General features: G+C 37.7%; 1 long non-coding RNA gene across 6 annotated transcripts in view; it reads right to left on the reverse strand.

Moving 5' to 3' along the window:
* Window positions 1–27,768, reverse strand: part of LOC107130089 (uncharacterized) — a 171,389-nt gene that overhangs the window by 73,327 nt on the left and 70,294 nt on the right. For 4 of the 6 annotated variants that reach the window (XR_010587664.2, XR_010587663.2, XR_010587662.2 and 1 more), the window contains exons 3-4: window positions 21,384–21,463; window positions 2,795–2,869 (exon numbers count right to left, since the gene is read on the reverse strand). This is a non-coding gene — a long non-coding RNA (uncharacterized lncRNA). The remainder of the gene's footprint in view (window positions 1–2,794; window positions 2,870–21,383; window positions 21,464–27,768) is intronic. The other 2 variants (XR_010587665.2, XR_010587667.1) reach the window with 1 other exon arrangement.

A 27,768-nucleotide genomic window follows, 5' to 3' on the forward strand; every position in this document is an offset into this window, starting at 1 on the left:
ATTCTCTTACAATTTTGTGCTTCTTATCCCCAGCCCTTCTTTCCATGGCTCTCTTCCTTCATGAATATTTCCACTGTATCCTACAGACCTTTTGTGCTGTTTACCAAATGCTACTTGCGCCTCCTTGCCCCTGCTGACTCGGGTGTTTCCCCCAAGGACACTCTTGACATTGGAATAGTGAGAATAGGGGATGCCCATTCTTCTCCAGGGTTGTGGAGAACAGACTGGAATCATCTTGATTTTCTGAGGCAGCTTTCAGGCCATCATTTATCTGCCCTGCTGGAAAAGCAATGTTAAGGCACATGCCAGGTGAATTGCTAACGATACCTCATCTCTGCTGTCTAGACCCTGGTTATATCCCCATAAGTAATCCAGGCCTTTTGGCCTCTAACACACACAGCCTTTCTTGACAACATTCATGTCAATCTCCTACAGGGCTTCTATGTCCACCTAGTTTATTTATCCAAACCTTTGGCCTCACATTTTCTTAGTCCAGACATTTTAAATGTCAGGCGTGGTATGCTTGAGTGTGTTTATATGCTTGTGATACACATTTGTGCCATTCTAATTTAAGATTCATTTCTAGTCTAAGAGTTCATGACACAGAGAGCTTTCAAGGCACTCAACACCTCTAGGATCAGTACTGGTGGATAAATTTTACTTATGAAGGAAATGCTCTCCCCCTAACAGAAAATAATGTCTGTTCTTGAAAACTGTAAAGGATGCTACCCCAGTGAATGTCCGTGGGCAGAGTAGGTTTTCTCAGGGCTAAGTGTGGCACTGAGGTGCAGTGAGCTGAGGGATGGACATGCAGCACTGAGGCTTAGGTTCACTTCCTCCTGCCACATATGTGACTGCCATTCCTTGAGTACCCCCTTCTCTACCTTCAATGCCATTTTTTACGCCTAATGTATGGGACTCCAGCAAACACTAAAGAGCATGTTTGAGAAAATGCCTTTTATAGAGATGGGTGTGTAATATCACTCACTACATTTTACATTATTAATAATTGGTTTATTGCCATATATATATATATAGTTATATATATATGACCATGCTTTTCACACACTCAACTCATTTCAAACGGATTCCAGGCTAAACTGAAATATGTATCTAACAATGCCCTGAGATGCAGTAGGGACAGCTCCATTTACGGGCTTACCTGAAGCGGGAGAAGCTCTCTGCTCTTCTCTCATTTATATTAACAAATGCAAACAAACACTTCAAGGCACAACCTGAAGTGTACTAAAGGATATTCTGGTGGTAAGGTGACTTTCCCTGGGTGTGAAAAATATATTCTTTCATGTTACAAATTCACTTGAGAAACTATAGGATAAAAGATACAAGCTTAAAAATATCTTTTGTATCCTCTTCATTCATTGGTTATGAAATTATGCATGTCAAGCGTTTTACTGAATGTTTTTCCTGTTATTTCATTTAATCCTCACAACAAAATTATGTTACACATGATGCATCTCCACTTTGCATGTTCGACATATATTTATTGAATGAACATGTATCAATCAACTTATAAATTCTGATCTCTGATGAAGATCCAAGGGGAATTTAAAGATAGTATCACCGTCAACATGGAAGAGAAACATAAATAGCTAAGGATAAAAACATAAGAAAAGTAGCACCTTCTATTTTGACTGCTTTGTAGTTGAATGACTTATTAGACATCTAGGCCAAATTGCCCTCTAAATATCTAGGTCTGGAAATCAGAATTAGGATAGGGCTGACGAAAAGTTTAGAAGTCATCAGTGGATAGGTATTGGAGCAGAAGAGGTAAACTAAGACCTCCACCCCCTCCCCACCCCCCAACACACACACACATATACACATAGCTGTGGCCTTTTAACTCATTTCCTGGGTAAAGCCCATGATAGAATAGTGACCACATGTTAATAAAAGGAAGAAGAAGGAGAGCCAAGCATTTTTGGGGAGTAGGTATGCTTTTGAGCAGGAGAGAGTGAATTGATATCATTTGATCCCCTAGTTCCAGCATACCTAATGCTCACTCCATCTCATCCTACTCCAATTATATCATTGTATTACTCCGTTCTTTCACTGCTATAAAAAAAACCTGAGACTGCATAATTTACAAAGAAAAGAAGTTTAATTGGCTCATGATTCTGCAGGCTGTGCAGGAGGCACAGAGGCTTCTGCTTCTGGGGAGGCCTCAGGAAGCTTCCAATCATGGTGGAAAGCAAAGGGGGAGAGAGGTGCCTCACGTGGTGGGAGCAGGAGCAAGAGGGAGAGAGAGGTGAGGTGCCACACACTTTGAAACAACCAGATCTCATGAGGACTCATCATCGCGACGACAGCACCAAGGTGGATTGCGTTACACCATAAGAAACCGCCCACATGATCCCATCACCTCCCACCAGGACCCACCTCCAACACTGGGGAATACAATTCTACATGAGATTTGGACGGGGACACAAATACAAACCGTATCAATCAGTCAATAAATTATTTTACTTTTTGGTTTAATCTGGTTATAATTCGTCATTTATAATGGGAAGATTTTGACTAATACAGAGGAATGAGATCATTATTATGCATGAAGACTGCACAGATTAAAAAGTGAAGCTCTCTGCCTTTGGCTCCCTTGTGCCCTGGAACATTACCTGTTACTACCTCTAGATGGCAGCCTCATTCTTCTGTCTTGCCTTATTTAACTAGTTCTTTATTTCACTAGAAGGGTCCAGAGAGCCGTGCATAACTACATTCTCCATCACCTTTCCAGTTAAACACACAGTCCAGTTCTGCTGGCAATAGAGACCCTCACCTTCTTTCATCTCTTCCCTCTTTTCTTTTGTGTCCTCCTGGTCAGTAGGTTCCATCAGGATGGCTCTCTCTGGAGCTGGAAAGAAAGAGTTTCAGGTTTTTCCCGTTTCAAAAAGTAAAGCAGCTTCTAAAATACAGACATTTGTGTTAATATTCTGTCTATTATAGCCCAACACTATTTCATTATTTAGTCTATATCTCTGCTTTACACAAAATAACAAAAACAAAAATGACATCTTCTCTTCAAAAGAGAGATTGAAAGGAACAATCCTGTATTACCACAGAATACAAAAAAAAAAAAAAATCAAAGAAAATTGTATCCTTTCTTTTCCTCCCTTCAAAATATAGAGCTCACAATTATTCTATTTTAGTAGGAAAACAAACATGCAAAGTCTAGAAACCCCTGATTTATAAATGTCTTCACTATTGTGTGAAAATCCTGTGCCGGTTCAAAGACAAACATGAATACAAACATGAAAGCGAAGACGTTTGGAGGGGGCTCTGGGTGTGAGCTGAGAATGGAAATAATCATCCGAGGTTCCAGATGAGAACACAGGTGTTCCATTACAGGAACAGGCAGTGTGACACTAGGACACAGCACATGGGCAGAGATAGAGCTGTAACAATAATTAGCCCAGGTTCAGGGAACACATGTACCATGCCAAGTACCATAGCATATTTTATGCGCCTTGTCTCAATTGATCCTCTCCACAGTCTTATAACCCTAATACCATTATCACCCCTATACTACAAATGAGGGAACTAAACTCACACAAGGTAAGTAAACTATGTAATTTTGTAGTTCACGAAGAAGGACTGACATTCAAACTCAAACTATCCAGCTTCTAACCACAACCTTCTTGTCAAACCCAAATGGAACCAGAAAAAAAGAGGAGAGGTAAAGGTGATTATGAGAGATTTTCAAAAAAGTACAGACCCATATCTTCTTAAAAATATTAGTCTCTTCTTTAAGAAAGTATTCTGCCTAGATGTAATAATGAATTAATAGTAGTTTCAACAATTTAAGGACATTGAACAAGAGCCTGACTCCTCTAGATAAAAGTGCAGAACATAGTTTACCTCTAACCACTAGGACAGGTTCCTCATACCTTAATCTGCCTCCTGACTTTGCAGACCCTTGCTCTTCAGAGTGTGGGTAAGGGCCAGCATTGGGAGCTGTTACCAATGCAGAATTACAGCTCTCACCTCAGACCTACTGGGTCGGATTCTGCATTCTAGCAAGATCTGCAGGGAACTTGATCTGCAGGGCACAATGCAGTTTGAGAAGAATCGGTTTAGACCCCTTAGAGCAACCTTTCAGAAAAATAAGTGGATTATTAAAAAATGGCTTTGTTTTTTCCCTGAAAGCCACACATACTTCCAAGATATTGTGTAGCTTGTTGTTAATGACTCTGAGAAAGATTTACTTCAGCTTCTTTAATGGTTGGCAATCAATGGTTAAAAAAACAAGCTCTAAATCCAAACAGTCTGAATTCAAACCTCAACTCCACCACATATTAAGTGACCTCCAGCAAGTCACTAAACTTAACCCCTCTGTGCCTTAACTTTCTTGTGTGAAATAAACTGCCCTTGGTACATAAGGAGTACATAACGACTTGTTTTTATTATTACTATAGCTTTACAATGATATCATCATTATTTTATTATTCTTATTGTTACCATCATCATCATCATCATCATCATTGCTCTGTTACTTTCTCTTGTTACAAATAGGAAAATTTACATTAGTTGGGAGAATAACAACCTTGATAGGAGGTGTAAATCAATTTTATTTAAAGCCACTGAGTGAAAAAATATAGCTGCTCAGATCTCACAGGACATCATTCTTTTCTTTGAATCTTACAATTTCTATGATTCAACTATGACTTCAGGCAAATGATCCTGGTCTTATCTTTTCTATGACCTCAGCTCCAGCTCCAGAGCTCCAGTCTCCTGCTAGACCCTGTATCTGAATTTTCTGCCATCATCTTACAATCTAGAGATCTAAAACTCAAACAAGCATCTCTCCCGACAGGCCAGCTCCTCTTCCCTATTTCGGGCCATGAAGCTTCATTTTCCCAGTCATGAGGCTGAAGAATTTTGCTCTTTCCTTGTCTCTCCATGGCTCCACCTATGGCCATATAATCGTCAAACTCTCTATTGAAATTCTTAAACCATTTGTGTTTAAGGACCATTTTTTCAAAAACTTTCAAGCCTTCAAAGGCCAATATTTATATAAAAGACAATAAAATGGATCAATAGAAAATGAAACAATAAAAAGTCAAAGAAAGTATAAGACTAAATTTTTTTTATCACATTCAGATATAAAGTCAATTTCAATAAATTCAGTAAGTACAAATACAGGGAAAGAAAAAAATGAGAAAACTGAACTCATTTATAGAAAGTATGCATACAGGTGATCAATATACCTAGTTATTACATTCATAATTTTTGCTTTTCTGCAATTATAAATATTGAGTAAAATAGCAGTTTTACATATGAAACACCTACATGAGTATTTTGAAAGAACATGTTCTTGTAGCTGTTAAAAGATTTAGTGTACTCCTTGATTATTAACTCATCTAATTTATTGGTATCAATGCTGCCTCTAGAAGATACTATATATTTAAACTCTTTTTGTGTTGTTTTGCTTAAATAATGCTCATGTTTGAAAAGCAAATCTCACAGGAAATATTTATGTTAAATTTAGAAAATACATGTTAAAGCAGTTTCAGCAAGCTCAGGATATTCTATTTTAACTGTTAGATGATATTAAGAAAGTGATACTGAATTTTCAAAATTAATCTTCAATCCTCATTAGTATTCAGTTCTAAAAAAAAGTGGTATAAAATTACAGTTAACATATTACATCTGATGAAAGAAATAGATTCTGGTTCTATAAAGTTTTGATGTATAAGTATTCTTTTGATGGAAAATAAAATTTAAATTGGAAACAAATGTGTAAGGTTTTGCTGCTAACTTTTCACAGATGTTTAATACCACAATTACCACCACCACTTATTGCTAATTGTTGAATCATTTACACATGTCATAAGAACTTGTAGAAACTGTTCATCCAAGCATTTAACTTTTATTTTTGTCATTAGTTCATGAAAAACATTCTATATTCTTTCCTTGAATGGAAGTATTAAAATGATTAAAAATATCGAAGATCTCAAACAAGTAAATAAGCATGGCTCATTCATATCCTTAAAAGTCTGAGGTCAAACTGGTTTCAAAACTTGCCATAACAGGACATTTGTGTGGTAGTTGAAATATTTAACAGAGTAGTTCTACTTAAAAACTAGAAAAGGCAGTAACTAGTGTTCAGATCAGCATCCATAATATTACATAATAAAGATGATAGTATTCAAGAAGTAATGCTGTAACCTTATGTAATTCAGTTTTTAATGTCATTAAGAACACTTTAGTTCAACTGCTTTTCTTTTCCATAGTGAGACTTTCTCCATGAAGGAAATAGTGACTTATATTCTAGTACGAGTTCTTTCATCTAGGCAACCAGCATGTTTTCTTGTCATCATAGGTTCAGTATAAAATATATAACTATGCAAAACTTCAGTTTAAGACCATATTTGCTTACAATGTAATCTTTCAGAATTTTAGGTAGCTCAGAGTTAATCACATTTGTTGCCAAAGAGGAAAAAATAAATCTTCATATTTACATCACCATGTGTAAATTACACAAGTACTAGTCAAGTGACAGTGGAAGATGTTTCAGCAGCTTCACTTATTCTATGAATTAATATTTTATACCACATGTCAGCATGTTATGGTATTACTAGAAAGTGATAGCTGAGCAACCATCTTTGCCAAAACTTCACCCAATACTTCCAAGTAAACATCTTTGATCCAATCTTTCACTGATGTCTCAGCAAATGTATATGCTTATACTAATCTAAGCAACCTGTAGTGACATTTAACAAGAAGCCCACAAAGCACTAATACACTTATGTGAAACTTTAAACTTTTTTTTTTTTTTTTTTTTTTTTTTTGAGACGGAGTCTTGCTGTCTCTAGGCTGGAGCGCAGTGGCGCGATCTCGGCTCACTGCAAGCTCCGCCTCCCGGGTTCACCCCATTCTCCCGCCTCAGCCTCCCGAGTAGCTGGGACTACAGGCGCCCACCACCACGCCTGGCTACTTTTTTTGTTTGTTTGTATTTTTAGTAGAGACGGGGTTTCATCATGTTATCCAGGATGGTCTCGATCTCCTGACCTCGTGATCCGCCCGCCTCGGCCTCCCAAAGTGCTGGGATTACAGGCTGAACCACCGCGTCCAGCCAAATGTTAGTGTTTTCATTGCTTCATTTGCCAAAACATTTCCAAAGGGTTGAAATACTATGGTTTAGCTGTTCACAATGGCTATGAAATTAAATTCACTTGAGTAAAACCAATACAAACTCATTTCATCTTTATTTCTTCTGAGTCAATTTTATCATCATTTGTTTTACTACTTGTACTGCCCTCAGAATAGGTGTGTCTATTTCTTGTTAAAAAAAAAATCCAGTTAGGCTTATTTTTCTCTATATAAATTATGGGTAAAGTGAATACAAATTTGAGTTTCCTAATTTACTTAATAAGGTTAAATAAATAAATTTTTAAAACAGGTTCATCTAAAATTAAGATAATTCTAAAAATTAAAAAGCTATAATATAAATTATTCTATTTTTTTTGGACTGTTATACATTTTGAGGACAAGTAGTGTTGGAAGAAGCATGAGCAAAAGCCCTAATTTGTACCATTTGTTCATTTTTGCAGTGTAAATACTCTCAAGTGGTCAAATTTAAGCTGCCCTTAGCAATCTGTTTGCAAAATCCCTGAATACTTGATAATCAATTATCAAGGGCTGATGTAAGCTGACTCCAGCACACTGCCTTTAGTAAAAAAACTGAGCTTAAAATGTTACATATTATATCTTATCAAAATTTAAAACTATTTAATTCTTTCACTTTGTTAAATAGCCTATAAAAAGATGGAAAGACAAACTCTAGACTGCAACAAAACATTTGTAAACCACATATCCACTAAGAACTAGTGTTTAGGATATATAAATTCAACAGTAAAGAACAAACAACCCAATAGAAAATGGACCAAAGTCTCTGTCAGCGTGTACTGTCTATTCTGCACTTAACTTCCAAATATTATTTTTTCTTTGCAATAAATTGCCCTATGATGCACCTCATTTGCTGTGTGTCTCTTGTTTAAATTCATTTAAACTATGAAGACAAGAACCAAGGTCTCACAACAGCCATCAACATTGTTGGTGATAGGTTGTTTTATTTAAACTTTTATATATTTAGCTATATTTTATCCCCTTTGACAAGCGAATGTCTAATACTAAGAGTGATGTGTTAAAGTTTTCTATTATTATTTTGTTTCTGAACACTTCTTGATAGTTCTGCATCATAAAATTGGCTGTATTTATTGTAATTGGAGTCTTTAGCATTGCGAAGTGTTCATATTTGTCTTAATTTGATGACCTTTGGCCTAAATTCTACTTTGTCTGTTATTGACTAAGGATCAAGGGGCTAAGAATAGCAGAGATAAGCATCACTGGAGGATGAAATTCATATATAACTAATTTATCTTCCCATGTTTCTTCCCTTGCTGTATTACTACAGTTGCCAACAACAACAACAACAACTACAAAATCTGCCACCTACTACTAGGTTGCTTAGGACAGGCCCCTGATCCTCTCTGATATCTACCTTCCACATGTATAAAATGCAGGTATCACTTCTTAGTGTTGTTGTCAAGACTAGCAGCACTGACAGGTAAATTGTGAACTTTTTACATGGTTATATTTGAAAATGAGAGTGATACAGGCTTCATTATCAATGATAAGGTGGAAGTTTATTCTAGAAAGAGTACTGTGTTGTCACAATATCCTGGATCAGCCTCCACTGGAAGAGGAACTCACAGAAAATCATCCACCCAGATTGGGCCTAGATTTACTTACATGGCACTTTGATATTCCCTTCATGTGCTCCAGAATTAAACAAAGATATCCCAGACAACCTGCAGGGAATTCATTGAACGTAGAAGAGACACATGGATATATCAGTCACACTCACAGGAGAGTGAGGGAACACCTAGTTGTATTGGCTGCTTCTTTCCTGTCTCAGAGGAGAGACATGGGTAAGAAAAAGACTCAAACAATCGAACCAACCCTTTGTTACAGACTTTGCTATCAATAGGTCTATACAAATCCCATGGATACAGATTCTGTCTCTGTGATTTACCATGACACACAACACACAGAATTATTAAGTAGGTTGATAAAGTGTGTTATGGAAGCGCCAATGTCACAAACAAAAAAGAATACAGAAAAGGATTGAACAACATTCCTAACAAGCACAGTCATGGTTAAGAGAGTGAAGACAAGACAGATTCCAGCCCTTTCCTCTTAATCCAGGAAGGCTTTTTAGAGTAGGCAGGGTTTCACAAGCCAATTGACTATATAAACATTTGAGCTAGGTTGGTTCTTGCATTGGTATAAAGAAGTGCCTAAGACGGGGTAATTTATAGAGAAAAGAGGTTTAATCGGCTCACTGGTCTGCAGACAGTGCATGTCTGCCAACCCCTTCCCTTCACTCCTTCTGAGCTCTGTTGCACTCTCAGACACAGCCCTTCATGCTCTCTGGTTCCAGTAGCCTTGACTGCCACTGTCTCTTTCACTTTTCCCTCTTGCTGTCATTTGTAAGTTTTTATTTCTGGAAGGCAGGTATTCTTCTTTTACTGACTTGTATCTCCTAAGATCATTTGGTTTATTTTCCTTCTTGGCCTTCAGGGGCCAAACTGCCTAATTCTCACAGCTGCACCATTTCCTGTGAGTCTCTTGCCTTAGGCTTTACCCCATTTTTCAATGACTCAAGCCTCTTCTAATTGGGCCAGTCCTGTCTCTGGGGCTTCTTTCATCATCTGGGGTGTAATCTAAGTTTTCGCTTCTGTATTACTAAATGTTCCCAGCTCCTCGGCTCCCTCCATCTTCTGTGGCCTCACCATTTGTTCTTTCGTCACTGCTCTGGCTTTACGTGTCACTTCCATCATTCCGTCTCTTGCACAGCTGTTATTCATTTAGCTACTCCCTCACTTCAACTGCTATCATTTCCTCACTGACCCAGTTGTCACCTCGTGGAGAACTAGAGTAGAGCTTCATACGCACATTGGAATTCCTAGGAATTTTGTAGACCGTATCTGTCTCCAAGCTCCTCCATTCACTTTGTTTCTCTACTCTGTTTTCTAGCTGTTTCCATATCAGCGAAATGTCTATTGTCTCTACTGTCCTTATATGAACGTTCCCTCTTTCTAAATGCTATTCATCTTCCTTGAGCTGATTTGAAAAGTGCTACGTTCCCCCAGTGCCATTTCTTGCTTTGGTGATTTAGCTCTTCTCAGCTACACAGCTTGTCAGCTAATCTCACTGACCAGATCTGCATCCCTTCCTCAACACACACTTATTTTGCCCTTAGCTACTTTTTACTCCTCAGTTGCTCACCTATCCCAGATGCTCTTATAGTATGGAAACACATCCATTTCCTGAACTTTTCTTATCTTCTCCACTATTTAATCCACTGTTGTGCTGTCTACCATTTCCACTCTGCTCATTTCTTCAACTTTTCACATATCCTACTAAAATGTTCCTGCAGCTATAATCTTTTGCCCTTGCCAAGTCACTTGAGTTGTCCCGATGTTCCTGATCAATTGTCAGAAACTGTCCTCAAGTGCTTTTAAGAAATTTGTTTCTTCATTGCTCATTATACTAATTGTCTCCTTGTTCCTTTAATTCTTTCAAATTTCTAGTTGATGCTATACTTCAGCCTTTCTCAGACTCTTAAAACTGTTCCCAGCTGTTCCTGCTGACCCCAGTCACAAAGCATATTTACTATCTTGCTCTATTCCCTAAAAAGTGCACTTTCCTGTTGTTTGCATTTTATTGTATTTGTTTTGCTTCTAATTGATGTTTAAATTATGCACATGTTCATTCCCTAAATTGTTCCCATATCCCACATTACTCCCAAATTCAGTAATGATCCCTATCTGGAGTTAGCCAAACTATGGAGATTAAGGGCATAGTCCTTCACAAGACTGCTCTCACTTCTGACACAAATTGAAAGTTCGGAAGTTCCCATAACCACTCTCAGATTCAAAAATTTGCTTGAGAACTCCCTGAAAGCTATTGTATTCATGATTATATTTTATTCAGGAAGAAGATACAGATTAAAACTAGTCAAAGGAAGAAACATAGAGCAGGGGAAGGCAAAGCTTGCTTTGTCCTCTTTCTGTGGAGTCAGCAGACATTACTTTCTGCATCAGTGTGTGACATTACATGTGGAGTAATACCAACCAGGGAGTTTCCACAAGCCTTGGTGTCCACAGTTTTTATGATGGCTTTATAGGAAAAGCATGATTGATTGATTGCTTGATTGCCCACATGGTCAAACTCAGTCTCCAGGTCAACTGGAGCCCTCACCCTAAATCACATTGTTGGTCTTTCTGGTATGAATAGCCCTACCCTAAATTGTCAGGTGTGGCCAGCCATATCCTAAGATCTGTTGTGGCCAGACACTGCTCTAAACAAGGACACTCTGACATAAATTACATCTCAGAAGTCAAGGGCAAAGGCCAAACTCTTTTTTGGAAAAGACCAAGTTCTTTATGACACAATTCCGTATTCTCTTTACTACACAATTCCATATTCTCTGATGTTACCATATCCTATACAGTTTTGGGGTTAATTTAGTACTCGTTTCTTCAGCTCTTTCTTCTCTGTATTTATGCTATTGTTACTCTAGCTTTTTTCACTTTTCTTATTTCTGAGACATTGCCCAAATAATCTCACTTCTTTTTCATGGTTCCCATCTCATCATATACTTTAGTTTTTTTCATCTCCTACATAAAACTGGAATTGGAGTTTGTAAGGAGGTCCCATTTTTTAAATTAAAAAAAGCTACCACTACCTGGCTGGGCACGGTGGCTCACACCTGTAATCCCAGCACTTTGGGAGGCCGAGGTGGGCGGATCACGAGGTCAGGAGTTTTGAGACCTGCCTGGCTAATACGGCACAACCCCATCTCTACTAAAAATACAAAAATTAGCTGGGTGTGGCGGCGTGTGCCTGTAGTCCCAGCTACTCAGGAGGCTGAGGCAGAAGAATCGCTTGAATCCAGGAGGTAGAGGTTGCAGTGAGCCGAGATTGCGCCACTGCACTCCAGCCTGGGCAACAGAGCAAAACTCCATCTCAAATGAATAAATAAATAAATAAATAAATAAATAAATAAATAAATAAATAAATATAAAGCTACCACTATCTTTACCTATATGTTTCTAATCCTCTTGCCATCATCAGGAATGCATCTTTTGTTGGAGGGCTTTTCCTTCAGTATTGTCCCAGGGTTCACAGAGCCTGATTGCTTTCTTTCATGCTTTCTCTTTTTCCCCTCAATCCATCTCCTGCATCAAGGCTTTTATCTCAGGGTCTGTCTCATTTCCCATTATCATTTTAAAAAAAAATGTTTTCCAATGTGGAAAAAAAACTGAAGGATGTTTTTCATAGTTTAAAATTTTGGTCAAATTATAGCAAACCCATTAAACAGCAATGTCATTAGTAGCAAAGAACCAGCTGAGATGGGTGGTATAATAACACCCATCTCTTAAAGTTAACAAGACATTTCATTTTTATTGTATCAATGCATCATGGATTTTTCCAGCAAAGCATTTTGATTTATATTATTTATTTGTATCCAAAATGGAAGCATTATCTTGCCCTGCTTAATAATTTAAAATATCATGCATTATGTTAAGGCAAGTTAAAAAGTCCTACTAAATTTTAATAATTTTTCTTTAAGATGGTTTTCTTTAAGGTTTTCTATATCAAAGATGAAACACTCAGTAAAACATGTACATTTATAGAAATGTTAGGGAACTTCCATGCACCTGTGTGAGTTCAATAGGTACAAAGACAAAAAACTACTTTAATGAAAAATCATGAGAAAAATTAACACATATAAATATAGCATGTAAAACATCTATCACGAACCTTTTTATAAATATTGCATTTTTAAACTACCAATTCCCTCTTAAATGAAATATAATAATTATATGATTAACATTTTCAAAATAAACTATTAAAATACCTGGCATATATTAAGTGATTAATTATAATCCTTTGACTTTCATTGTATGTTTTTACACCAGTTTGTTAAAACTTATTGTTTTTTACTGCAATATACAACCATTGAGTATATAAATGCAAAATCTCTGGGAAATTTATTTTCTAAATACACTAACCAAAGCTTCATAATTCCTAGACAATTCTTCTTCATATGATATGATTTTTATTGTTACATATTGTGCTTTATTATGCAATATTTATTTCAGCCAGAAATATCTCATTTTTGAATTAAACAATTTTTATAGAATTATATTGCAAATATAAAATTTAAAAGTTGTTCTACTACACTGAAAATAATCCATATTTAAATATTCTGATTAACACAAATGTCATGAATTCTCTCACTACTAATTTGCTCCACTTTCTTCTGGAGGAGAGTTTGTGTTTATTTTGTGAGGTCTCTAGCTAGCATGTTGCAGAAGAGCCGTGGGCTTTGGTTTCTGCAGACTGACAAGCTTGCACTTCTCTGGTCTTTGGGAGTTTTGGGAAATGATGATAAGATCTCACCCCCACACCAGTATCCTGGGTCATAAGCCTGAATCTGGAAAGACAACATATAACAGCAAAGATACGTCTCTACAGATAAATTCAGGTAGCTCTGTATCCTTATCCAGCATCTAATTCTGTCCAGGTCCCAAATACCAACTCTCATATGTAACACCCCCTTCTCTCCAGGTCAGTCCAACCACTCTTCAAAATCCCCTTAATCCTACTTTCACACACTCCTCCAGGGACAATGTAAGTCTTTCAGGCACAAAGTGCATGATCTGTCCCATCTTTGATTGTGGATTATGACTGTGACCAACCCCATTATCTCTATTCAGAATTTGGAGTAATCAATCAGTATGTGGAAGAGATATCTGCATTCCTGTGTTCACTGCAGCATTATTCACAATAAAAGTGGTATGTACACACAATGTAATAACATTCAGTCTTAAAAATAGAAAGAAATTCTGTCATTTGAGACAATATGAAGGAACGTGGAGAACATCATGTTAACTGAAAGAAGTCAGGCACACAAAGGTAACTATTACATGATCTCACTTGTATGTGGAATCTTCAAAAGTAAAACTCATACAAGCAGAGAGAAGAATGGTAGCTACCAAAGGCTAAAGAGGAGAGGAATTGAAAAGATGTTGGTCAAAAGACACAAAGTACAGTTAGACAGGAGGAGTAAGCTCAAGAGATCTGTTGTACATCATGATGACTGTAGTTAATAACGATATATTGCATACTTGAAAATTGCTAAAAGAGAGACTTTTAAGTGTTCTCATCACAAGTAAATGATAAGTAGGTGAAGTAGTGCATATACTAATTAGCTTGACTTAGCCACTCTACAATGTATACATATTTCAAAACATCATATTGTATAATATGAATCTACACAATTTTTATTTGTCAATTAAAAAATAGGAAGAAGGGAACAAAGAGCGAGAATGCTTTAAGAAGCAGCCACTGTCTACACGCTCTGCCAAATACCCACATGGATTGACTCTTCCAAACAGGAACATGGAAGCTCCTGATGTCATCAGTCATCTTAACCTGGCAACCAGGGCAGTTGGAAGGAAAACATGGAGGGATGGCTCACATTTCCTGGAGATCAGAGTTAAACAAAATCCCATGACACTGATGCAACCTTTTCTAATCCTCCAACACCATCTTTAATAACTCACAGACATTTTTTAATCCTTTCCCCACAAATGCCACATTCTCTCCATTTAAAACACAAAATATTTTGGAGCCCTATCTACTCCTTTCCATTCTCATTTCAGACCTCAGAATGTTGAGAGGACATTTGACAAGGAATTGACAAGGCTGACATGGAAACTTAGGGTAAAAAGAAATGGTAAGACCTCACAAGAGGGAGACAAGTATAAAAAAGGACTCCAGGTACATTGTCTTATTGAATGAAAACTTTGCCCCAAATACTATGTTTTGCAAAGCTGTTTTCCTTGCCATTTACTAACATTTATGTGCATAGCCCTGTATTAGAGAAAATTATACTTTAGTCCAAACTGCACCATTTTGTAAGTCCCCCCTCCATTTTGCAGACCTTGGTCAGACTCAAACATTCCATGGGGGTTCAGGCCATGAGAAACATCCTGCCTAGCCACCTGAGCCCAAAGCACAGGAACATCCTTATCATACCCTGCTGGGCAAAGACCCAACTAAAGGACCATCCCTATTATATCCTGCTGGGCAAAGGTCCAAGGAATATCCTAACCATATCCCACCAGAAAAAGGGCCAACCCATCAGATCATATAATCATCTTATCAATATTTTCATAGGCAGCAAGCCATACTGCCCAGACCCATTCTACCCAGGCCTATAAATTACCCCAGCCTGTAAGCAGCAGTGGACTCTGACATTAAGCTGGTCCCCAACTTCCACAGGTTGCACCGGCAATAAACCTGCATTGCTGTAGAACCACCAATTCTCCCTCTGTGTGTCTTTCTTTAACTCTTGCCTTCCCTTCAAAACCTAACAATATATACAACTCTATTCTCAGGATCTTAAAGTCTAAGACATGTTTTGGGATTAAAGAGAAACCCCTTTGAGATACTAATAAAAAGACAGAAAATTATACATACGTTCACATATACTTCATATTGTGCATAAAATTTAAGGGAATCTGTAGTTACTCTAGTGACTATCTTTCAATTATAACTCAGAAACTTCAGATATAACATTTCTAGATATATAGATACTTTGATCCAGAAATTTCACTACCATTGATGTTATCTAGTATAATATCACCTATAAAAAAGACTCATAGGAAAAAATTTCTATTTCAAGGTGGAATATGATGCTTTGGTGCAGGTGGGAGAGAATGCCATGAGAGGACACATTTTTTAAAAGGGAAAGTCACCATCACAGAATGTATCACCATATCCGGGGAAGCTTCTACTGACACGCCTAACTTGTCATTCTAACAATCTTAAATACGTTCAGCTTTCCATGGAGTCTTTTAAGTCCTGATTGTGATCCACTGCTTGAACTTTGGCAATAACACATCTAACATTTCCACCTGTACCAAAATTTTATTTTGTATTTTTCTCACTTAGAAGTTACTAATAAAACATTGTCAAAGCTAAACGAAGCTTGACACTATTCAAGTGGTCAGAATAAATTTTATCAATACTACTGTTGCTACAGGGAAACAGCCCAATGTAAACCAAACTCAACTTTGATTTGTGCAGAAGTGACTGAGTGTTTTAAGAAGAGGACGAGGAATCGAGAGTAGAGAATAGTAGGGGCTTGAGCAATCAAGAAGGTCAAAGTTCACAAAGATCAGGGCAAGAGGAGTTAGTTAATGTGGCCAGGCCAGCTGGGTTTGTTAACTGGTGCTTATTGCAAGAAGAAACAAACTTCTTTTTTTATGACAGGAGCAGACATGCAAGATACAGTGAGGCTCCCACTTAAGTAAGGTCCTTATCCTCTCAAGCGGACTGAGAACAAGATGAAGTGGTATCTCCCTGAAGGCTTGCAGTTCAAAGAGACAGTGCTCAGGTCCTTGAGGAAACAGTTTTGACTTTATATTTTAAAGGGAAGAGAAAGGATTTGTAATTGCAAGCTTTCTAAAGTAAGTGCTTTAAGAGGGGTTTTAGGGGTCTATCGGTCCATCACCAGGTTTTGGTTGGAACAAAGTAAATTCTCCCAGCAGTGTTAAGTTTTTGTAGGCTAGCATTTTATGTAAGGCTGGAGTCATCGTAGGGACGTGACCTTGAGCTTTTGGAAACTATGCTAGGGTTTGTTCAGAACTCTTAGTACATTTTGGTAAATACGGGAAGGAATAAACAAAATCTTAGGTGTTAAGAGCCTGCAGTTTCTCGAGGCCTAGGTGAGAAGAGGACTCAAAAGAGCCTGACTAGGTTTGGTCTAGGAGGAGCCTTTGTCACTACAGAAATACCTCGTTTTGCTGCATTTCATTTTATTGCGCTTTGCAGATATCGTGCTTTTTATACATTGAAGGTTTGTGGCAATCCTGTGTCAAAGAAGTCTATTGGCACCATTTTTCCAATAGAATGTGTTCATTTTGTGTCTCTGTTTCACATTTTGGTAATTTTCACAAAATTTCAAACTATTTCATTATTATTATATCTGGTATGGTAATAGTGATCTTTGATATTACTATTGTATTGTTTTGGGGTGCCACGAACCATGACATATAAGATAGTGAACTTAATTGGCAAAAGGGTATTGTTCTGACTGCCCCACTGAGTAGCTGTTCTCCCATCACTCTCCCTCTCCCTGGGTCTCCGTATTCCCTGAGACAGAACAAGATTAAAATTAGTCCAGCTGAAAAACCCTACAATGGCCTCGAAGTGTTCAAGTGAAGAGAAGAGTTGCACATCTCTCATTTTATTTTATTTATTTTATTTTATTATTATTATTTTTTTATTGAGATGGAGTCTCACTGTCTCCCAGGTTGGGGTGCAGTGGTGCTATCTCGGCTCACTGTAAACTCTGCCTCCCGGGTTCACGCCATTCTCCTGCCTCAGCCTCCTGAGTAGCTGGGACTATAGGTGTGTGCCACTGTGCCTGGCTAATTTTTTATATTTTTAGTAGAGACAGGGTTTCACCATGTTAGCCAGGATGGTCTCGAGCTCCTGACCTCGTGATTCACCCGCCTCGGCCTCCCAAAGTGCTGGGATTACAGGTGTGAGCCACGGCACCCGGCTGCATATCTCTCATTTTAAATCAAAAGCTAGAAATGATTAAACTTAATATGCTTGGAAGGCACATCAAAAGCTAAAACAGGCCAAAAGCAAGGCCTCCTGCAACAAATAGCCCAAGTTGTGGATCCAAAGAAAAAGTTCTTGAAGGAAATTAAAAGTGCTACTCCAATGAACATATGGAAAAGAAAACAAAACAGGCTCATTGCTGATATACAGTTTGAGTGGTCTGAACAGAAAATCAAACCAGCCACAAAATTTCCTTACGCCAAAGCCTAGTCCAGAGCAGGTCCCTAATTCTCTTTAACTCTGTGAAGGATGAGAGAGGTGGAAAGCTGCAGAAGAAAAGTTAGAAACCAGCAGAGGGTATTCATTAAGGAAATAAGTCGTTTCCATAGCATAAAAATGCAAAATGAAGTGTTGATGAAGAAGTTACAACCAGTTATCCCAAAGATTTGCCTTAGATAATTGATGAAGGTGGCTGCACTACACAACAAATTTGTAATGTGTACAAAACAGTCCTCTATTGGGAGAAATGCTATCTAGGACTTTTATAGCTAGAGAGTGGAAGTCAGCGCCTGGCTTCAAAGCTTCAAAGGCCAGCTTGACTCCCCTGTTAAAGGAGAATGCAGCTGGTGACTTTAATTGAAGCCAGTGCTCATTGACTATCCTGAAAATCCTACTGCCCTTAAGAATTGTTAAGTCTACTCCATCTTTGTTCTATAAACGGAACAACAAAGTCTAGACGACAGCTCATCTGTTTACCACATAGTTTACTGAAAATTTTAAGCCCACTGTTGAGAACTACTGCTTAGAAATAATGATTCCTTTCAAACTATTGCTGCTCATTGACAATGCATTTAGTCACTCAAGAGCTCTGATGGAAATGTACAAGAATAATGATGTTGTTTTCATGCCCGCTGACACAACATCCATTCTGCTGACCGTGAATCAAGGACTAATTTTGACTTTCAAGTCTTATTATTTACGAAAAACATTTCATAAGAATATAGCTGCCATAGATGGTGATTCCTCTGATGGCAAAGTAAATTGAAAATATTATGCAAAGGATTCACCATCCTAGATGCCATTAAGAACATTTGTGATTCATGAGAGGAGGTCAAAAGAACATTAGCAAGAGTTTAGAAGGTGAATAATACTGTCATGGACAATTCTGAGGGGTTCAAGACCAGTAGAGGAAGTCGCTGCAGATGTGGTGGAAATAACAAGAAAACTAGAATTAGATTGGAGCCTGAAGATGTGCCTCAATTGTTGTAATCTCATGATTAAACTTCAATGGATGATGAGTTTTTTCTTATTAATGAGTAAAGGAAATGGTTTCTTGAGATAAAATCTACTGCTGATGAAGATATTGTAAACACTGTTGAAAATACAATAAAAAATTGAGAATATCACCTAAACTTAGTTGATAAAACAGTGGCAGTTTGAGAGGATTGACAATTTTGAAAGTTCTTTGGGTAAAGTTCTATCAAAAATCACTACATGCTACAGAGAAATCTTTCTTGAAAGAAAGAGTCAATTGATGTGGCAAACCTTACTGTTGTCTTATTTTTAAAACCTTCTACAGCTACAGCTACCCCAACCATCATCAACCACCACTCTGATCAGTAAGCAGCGATCAACATCAGATCCTCCACCAGCAAAAAAACAACTTGTTAAAGGCTCAAATAACTGCTAGCATTTTTTAGCAATAAAGATTTTTAAATTAAATTATGTCTACTGTTTTTAGACATAATACTATTGTACATTTAATAGACTAGAGTACAGTGTAAACATAATTTTTATATCTACTGGGAGACCAAAAAAAATCTATGTGGCTTGCTTTATTGCAATAATCACTTTATTTTTGTGCTCTGGTAATGATCCTGCAACATCTGCAAAGTATGCCTCTATATCAGACATGAGTAAAGGAAAGTCTTTTGAATCCACAATACACTGACTGAGTTTAACTTGGGTATAACCACAGGTTTTCAGAGTTGGCTGAGGACTCAGAGACCATCTAAATCATCTCCGATTTCTTTCACAGTATTCCTACTAGACCAGCATCTACAGGATTTTCCACAAAAAGGAAACACACCTCATGATGAAGCATGAACGTTGCTATAGAGATCTGATTGATAGGCAGCTCTGCTTACCTTAAATCCACAGCTACATTTGTGATGCTTTCAACCTTCAGAGCCTTTCACGACAGAACAGGTTTTTACTCTCTCTCCCAGTTAGTCATATAAAATCCATATTCCTACTTCTACTTAATGCATTCTCAAATTGTCCTTCTCCATTAAAAAAAAGAAAACCCTCAAGTTACTAGAGTCATTTCTAATGACCTGTCTTTTTTTTTTTTTTTTTTTTTAATTTCTTTCTACCCTGGGCCATTTGATCTGGACATGCTACATTTAGGCAGTATCCATGTTTTAAGTAAGTAGATACAACCTTAATTAATAAAGTCTTTTGATTAGCTGATAAATCTGTTTATAGACTATGTCTGGGCACTGCTAGGACTGGTGTATTCCTTGTATTGATGCAGTGGTGGTAGCAGCTAAGGGGGAGTAGGCAGTAGTTTTCCCTCAGCCCTAAGGCATACATTTATCCTTTGGCCTTCTCTCCTAACAGCAGCTCTGCAAAGGGGTCTCTGCATGCTCAGATAATAATTATTTCAACTTAAACATTATTATGAGTCATTAGGGGGGAAGTGAAAGAAAATGTGTTAAACATCTTAGTTTCTTCTTATTATTGAAGTTAAATTCAATAAAAAAGGGTTAAATTATTTTAAGTTCCAGTGAGGTAAGTTTACTTATTATTTTTTTTAATCCACTAAAGTAAAAGACATGATTTCTCCCGAATGCTGGATGAATTGTGAGTTACTCTACAATTTGGCTAATGCTGTAGAATCTTAGGGCTACTTAGTAATTTAGCAATTATGTATTGCATAGTTCCTACTCTGGGCAATGCATTGTGTGAGGTGCTAGATAGGCAAATTAAAAACAGGCAAGAGCTTGGTCTTGTGGAAGCTAAATTCAAGTGGTGAAATACAAATAATATATAAATAAATAAATAGGCGATGTCATATAGTCAGTATGTCAGTAATGAATGCTGTTGTATAAATGAATTAAAAGTCATAAGATAAAAAGTGAGGCATATAATAGGAATTGAATAAATAGACGTTGAATGGAAGTTTGAGACTATAAACTCCTGGACAGAGACTCCACTTGAAATCACTGGAAGGAATACTTGCAATAAAAAATAAGAGAGAAACGAGGAAAAAGAAAAGGTGATTTAAGAAAGAAACTAGATGGAAGAATTTTTCAACTCAATGCCATGTAGAATTCAGTATAAGACATTTTGCCTAGTTAGAGAAGATACAGGCTACAACTTGCTTGATTTCCAAATTGAATGTTTTAAGGAAAAAAACAGTCATTTTATATAATGCTGGAATTGAAGAAAACAGAATCCTTTAATGTGTTAACCACCCCAGCTATTCCTTCTACACTACCTGAGCTTTTTGCACTCCCAGACTGGCTCCTTCTCATAATTAAGGTGTCATTCAAATATCACCTTCTTTGAAAAGTATACCCTAGTCACCCAATCCAATTCATCCCCCATTTCCATGTTATCTCCTATCTCAATATCATGATACATATTTTTAAAGATACTTGTCAGGATCTGAAATCATCTTATTATATTTCTTGATTTTTTTTTCTTACCCTACAAGAAAGTAAGCTTCATGAAGTAGGGATCCTGTGTGTCTTTTTCCACTCTGTATCTCTAGTGTGGGGAACACTGCCTGGAACAGAGAAGGGAAATAGTAAAATTGATTATTACTTGGTGTTTCATTTTTATTAAGCAAACTTGTATTAGTATGTCAGCATAAGGAGGACTTACAAGACTTCGTACTATAAGCGGAAATATTAAGAGATCTAATCATCTGGAGAAAAAAAGACCTTGACAGTGCACTCTAGAACTGCCTTTGCAGGTCTGAAGGGCTATACTTGAAAAGAGGGTGCAGACTTGTTCTGTTGGGCTCCATTGTTGAGAACTAGAATGTTGGAGGCCACATCCAGTGGAGTTCTGTTCAATGTGATAAAGAACTTCTGAGCAGTCGAAGAAGACCAAAAATTCAATGACCTTCTTTGGTGACGAGTCTGGAAAATTGGAGTAAATCCTTATTTTTTTTAATGTTCAAGAAAACATTGGCACCCTTTAGATGTTAGTAAGTGTTCCATAACATGATAAATAAACTGTAGCCAGTTAAGGTTTGGAAAAATTGAGTTGAATAAAGTGAAAACTTTCCATATTGCAAAAAAAAAGTAATTGAACCTTTAATGACATAAAATGTATTGTGAATTCCTCAGAAAGAAATGGAGTACCCAGAGTTTCCCATGTCTGGGTGAACAGGGAATCTTATTTTCAAGAAACACTTATTAACGTTTTATGAGATACCAGGGACTTGAAGATCAAAAGTCTATAGTTCTCCACATGTGAAAATATGCATATTGAGGGTCTGGGGGTAGAACGTCATGGACTGAATTTTGTCTCCTCAAAATGTATATATTGATCTCTGATTGCAAAAAAAAAGCAAAAAAAAGAAAAACTTCATCTGAATTACATTTAAAGAAGTTGAGTTTAATTGAGAAATGAATGATTTGCAAATTGGCAGCCTCCCCAGCAACAGTAGGCTCTGAGACTCTGGCGCAGCCATGTGATGGAAGAAAATTTACAGACAGAAAAAGTAAAGTGATGTACAGAAAATGACAGTGAGGTGCATAAACAGCTGGATTGGTGATGGCTCAGCCTTTGCCTTATTTGAACACAATTCGAACAGTTGGCTATATTTGATTGGCCAAAACTCAGTGATTGGCACAAGTGTAGGCTATGGTCTGTTTACACCTCCACTTGTTATAGTTCATAATGTACAGAGAAACCTTTAGACTGAACTTAAATGTAGGGAGGCACTTTAGACTAAACTTGATTTAACATCTCCAATGTGACTATATTTTGAAATACGGCCTTTAGGATAGTAATAAAGGTCAAATGAGGTCATAAGAGAGGCACTCTAATCCAACAGAACTGGCGTTCTTATAAGAAAAGGAAGAGACATCAGGGGCATGTACACAGAGAAAAGAAAAAGACCAGATGAGGACACAGTGAGAAGACAGATTGCAAGCTACAGGGAGAGGCCTCGGGAGAAACCAGACCTGCTGGCATTTTGATTTTGGATTCTAGAAGTGAAAACATTTCTGCTGTTTAAGCTCCTCAGTTGGTGATATTTTGTTACAGCATCCCTAAAGACTAGTACATTTCCTGTTGTTGGCTAACTCTGAGGTTACAGGTATTTTTTCAGCACTGAGCACAGGAAACATGATTATTTATTTACTTTTAAATGTTTAATTTTATTTTTTAATTGACAGATAACATTACATATTTTTATCTTATACAATCTAATGTTTTGAAGTGCATTTACACTGAAGAATGGTTAAACCTAGCTAACAAATGTATTACCACTAATAGTTATCATTTTTGTGGTAAGAGCACATAACATCCACTTTCTTGGCATTTTTTCAGAATAAAAATGAATATATCATCAACTCTAGTCACCCTGCTGTATAATAGTTCTGCTGAAATGTATTTCTCCTATCTAACTGTAATTATGTCTCCTTTGACCAATGTCACCCCATCTCCACCTTCTTCCCAGTAACTCTAGCCTCTCGTATAGGCAATGTCCTACACTTGCTTCCCTGGCCTTCTCCCAAGCAGGTATCTCTCTCTCCAAGCTGTGCTGCCTGGGGTTAGAGGAGGGGGTTGTGGGTAATATAAAACTGTCTTTTCTACCCTCTTCAATATGCATTTTCTTATTATTATTTTTAAAGTAGGTACTCTTACCTGGTATATTTAGCTCTTGTGAAGATTTTTTCCTGTATGGGTAATTGCTACAAATCAATTTTTCTGTTAAGGGACAATCACTGGAGAATCCTACTCTGCCATCACACTCCACTCCTTCCTAGTAAACGTTATTTTTATCAATTGGAGCTGGGAGCTGTGTGTGTGTGTGCGCACATATGTGTGTAAACAGTCTTCATCCAGATACTATGAGGTCCCCTAGAAGCAACATAAATTAAGAAAAAAAAAAATAGTTGTTACTGTTCATCCAAATCACCTTGTTCCACGATTGGAGCTATTTAGCCTCAATGGCCCAAAAAGAAGTGAAGGCATTCAAAACATAAGCGTTAACTCCCTGCTCCCATGAGATGCAGGGAACAAAGTCTTGCCAGACACAAAGTCAAAATGCAAATATCCAGATTCGTAGGTCACTGTGCCCTCAGTGGTCACAAGGGCATGATCATAATTGGGGTTATCTTGAAAAATAAAAAAGAGTTGGGATGTGAAGGGGCCATACAGGGAGAGAAGAAGAGACAAAGCTAAGCCAGTGATTTTTAAACTGTCAAAAGATCCCTTGAGAGTTTTAGGTGGTTTGTTTGCTGGATGTCAAGAAGAAAGGCACCCTGGTGGGGGTGGGTGAGAGGTGCTGGTGAAGCAATGAGGAGGGAAAACCAGAATCAATTAATAAAGTTCCACCCTCTCCTTCCCACCTAGCCTCACTCCTCAGCCTTATTGATTGTATAAATTAGTGTACCATGGATGGCTCTTTAACTCGAAAATGTGAACTACCAATCTAGACTAATCTTACTAGATTTAGAGGAAGTAGAGAGCTCACATTGGAGAAGGGATTGTCACAACATTGCTCCCTAGATAGATAGATGGGGATGGGGGACAGGATAGGAACCCTTGACTCCTGGCTCTCAGTCCTCCCCTCTCTCCACTGGAATGAACCCTCTTTCCAGATGATCCTCACAGATGAAAATGTCACACACTCTGCCCCAGTGTTCAACTCCCTCTGCCACTCATTCAAAACTTAGCTGTTCTTCCTGACTGCTCTGATTCTGTCAGTTACACTCCTATTATTTCAGTGTCCAATGAGTCTACAAATCTACCTTTTAGGTTTAGATTTAAAGGTAATACACCAGAGCAATTAAAAAGCATCTTTAAGCTCTTTATCTTAAACTAGTCATATCTCTTAAGATCCCACTATTGAAGCTAAATAGCAGGGAGAATAGCCATCCCTATTTCCTAAGATTGTTTTAAGTATGAAATGATGGTGCAGTGCAGTTCTAGCACTTCGTAAGTGCTGAATATATGGTTCATTTTCTTATTATAACAGTCCATCCTTAGAGCCACTATTCTATACCTGGATTCCTGCACAGCTACAGTGCTGGCTTCCCTATTTCCCTCCAGCTAACTAACCCAAAAACTCTTCATACAGGCCTTGCTCCCATTTAATTCCCTCACCCTTCTCTAACCCTCTAATGAGTTATCCCACTCTTCCTTGTGGCACCCCGAATCTATAAGGGAATAAATCCCCAATACTCTCAATTTTTTATATTAATTTTTATGCTTTGCTTCAAAACCTTTTCCCATTTGCCCTGGGAATACTCACTGGTAGCACTTGTGGCTGCAGCATTTATCCCAAGAAGAAGGAGGTGACAATGCTGTCAACATTCCACAATTGTCTTAGTCCATTCTCACAATGCTATAAAGAACTACCTGATACTGGATAATTTATGAAGAAAAGACGTTTAATTGACTCACAGTTATGCAAGCTTAACAGGAAGCATGACTGGGAGGCCTCAGAAAACTTACAATCATGGCGGAAGGCAAAGGGGAAGCAAGTACCTTCTTCTAATGGTGGCCAGAGAGAGGAAAAGGGGGAAGTGCCATACACTTTTAAACCATCAGATCTCATGGGAACTCACTCACTATCATGAGAACAGCAAGGGGAAATCTGCCCCCCATGATCCAATCACCTCCTACCAGGCCCCTCCTCCGACACATGGGAATTAATTTGAGATGAAATTTGGGTGGGGACACAGAGCCAAACCATATCAACCATGATACTGTGATTGAAGTAGACAACAGAAATGGAAAGAAAACTAAGGAGCCATGTGTCATTGTGGATTCTAACAAGAATATGGGAGCAGTGGATTTGGCTGATCAGATGCTCACTTCTTAACCAACTGAGATCAAATGTTTAGTGTAAGAAATTCTTTCACTACGTTCTAAAAATTACAGTGCTGGACTCCTACATCCTGTTCAAGAAGGACAATCCTGAGCATGCAATTAGCCATGTAAACTTCAGACTGACATCGATTGAGAGAATGAGGAAAAACATCACAGACCATAGCTGCAAAGTCTTTAAGGACGTCCATGCTCTGATGATGTTACTCCTCTTTGCCTGTCTGGAAGACATTTCCCCAAGAGCATACCACCAATTCCACCATCAGCGGGGTGGAATCCAACTGGTCACTGCAAAGTTTGCTGCTCACACAATGACAAGCATAGCAAGATCTGGAGAGAAATGGAATATTTTTGTGCATAATATGATGTTCTGCTTTGTGTTGTTCTGTGCTTTGAAATTTACCAAATTAAAAAAATTACTAAATACTAATCATCATTTACATTTCTGTTACATTAGGATTAGAGACAAGTTCTGTTTAGAAATAACTCCCAGAACAGTTTTCGTATTTTATTTTCACATTGAAAATTAGATTTACTTCAGCCTCAAAGAGCATGTTTATATAAAATTAAATGAATGCTGGCAGCAAGCTGCACTTTTTTTTTTTTTCTAAATGGGAAAAGAGCTAATTTTATTCTGCCTTCCTCATGATGGAACCAGGACCATAGTTATTCTCTCTTACAAGGCCTCAAGATTTTCTCCTTGGAGGACTATAAGGATAAATGAAAAAACTATCCTCATCCTGAAATGGACTGCTTTTATCTTCACAGGCTTTGACTCTCATTCCAAAAGCCTCCTCCATAATTTGTGCCTCAGTATCCAGCTGGAAAATTTCCTCTCTATGTAAACGGCTTCCAAAACCCAAACCAACCCCTCTCCTGATCCCTTAACCTCACCTTTCCTCATCCCTTTCAAACGAGAGACCTTTATCTCCACCCACTGGATACACCCTGAGGATCATTATCTCAGCCCCACCCCTGAGAAACTGTATCCGACAACTTGATTCCTAGCCCTGTCTCAATAAACAATTGTTCTTATTTCCTATACCTACCACATTTTGCCTAAACCTTGATCTCTAAACACTTAAATGCTTGTACCTCGTATAGCCCATCAGAAACTTCTGGAACATTTAACTCTATTTCAAGCTTTGCCACCTCCTAATGCAGTCTTTACGGTATCCTCAAGCCTCTGATGCATCCATTCCCTATCTATCAAATCACTGTTCCCATTTCTCACTCTGTGTCGCACAAACTTTGGGAGAAATATGAGGAATAGTACTAATTGGGCCTTCTAAAATCTAGTTCTAACTTTTCCAGTGGCCATTAATCTTTAGATCCATTGCTGACTATCTGACATACTGCCAAGTCTTCTATCATCTTTCTCAAGCTCCCAAACAAACCCAGTTCTCCCAGTGCAAAAAAGCAAAACAGCATTGAACAACCAGAGCTTACCTTACAGTGGGCTCCCCCCATCTCTCCTTCCTTACCCTTCAAAATATGCCTGTCTCTACATTTATCCATTCTTCTCTCTCTCATGTGTCAGAGAAAATGGTTTTTCATCTGTGCTCTTAACCTTATTTCCTATCTTTCTACATGCCTCTAATTAGCCACTCTCTACCATGTATCTAAAATTTCTTCTTCTCTTTGGTTTTAAGACATGCTCAGTCTATCCTAGATCTTTCTGTAGCCTCAGCTTCTTCCATTCCTCCTTTCTTTGACTATCAAACATTAAAAAAAAATTCTGTTATCCTATCTTTTACCACCATTTTGGCCACCCTTTGACCCTATTCCCACTCCGCTTTGATAAAAGTGTATGTTCAAACTGCAATAAAGATACCTCATCTTGAAACATAATGGCTTTTTCTTAGGATGCATTCTTTTCCAACATTCATGGCAAACAATGAAACCTACAATTACCTCTCCTTCTTGGAACCTTCACTTTGCTTCTTTTCCCTGACTGAACCTCAGCAGTTTCCTCCATTAATTGTATCATGATCCTTGGAAGATTACTTAAATCCTCTG

This window comes from Macaca fascicularis, chromosome 6 (genome assembly GCF_037993035.2).
Source record: "Macaca fascicularis isolate 582-1 chromosome 6, T2T-MFA8v1.1".
Lineage (NCBI taxonomy): Eukaryota > Metazoa > Chordata > Mammalia > Primates > Cercopithecidae > Macaca > Macaca fascicularis.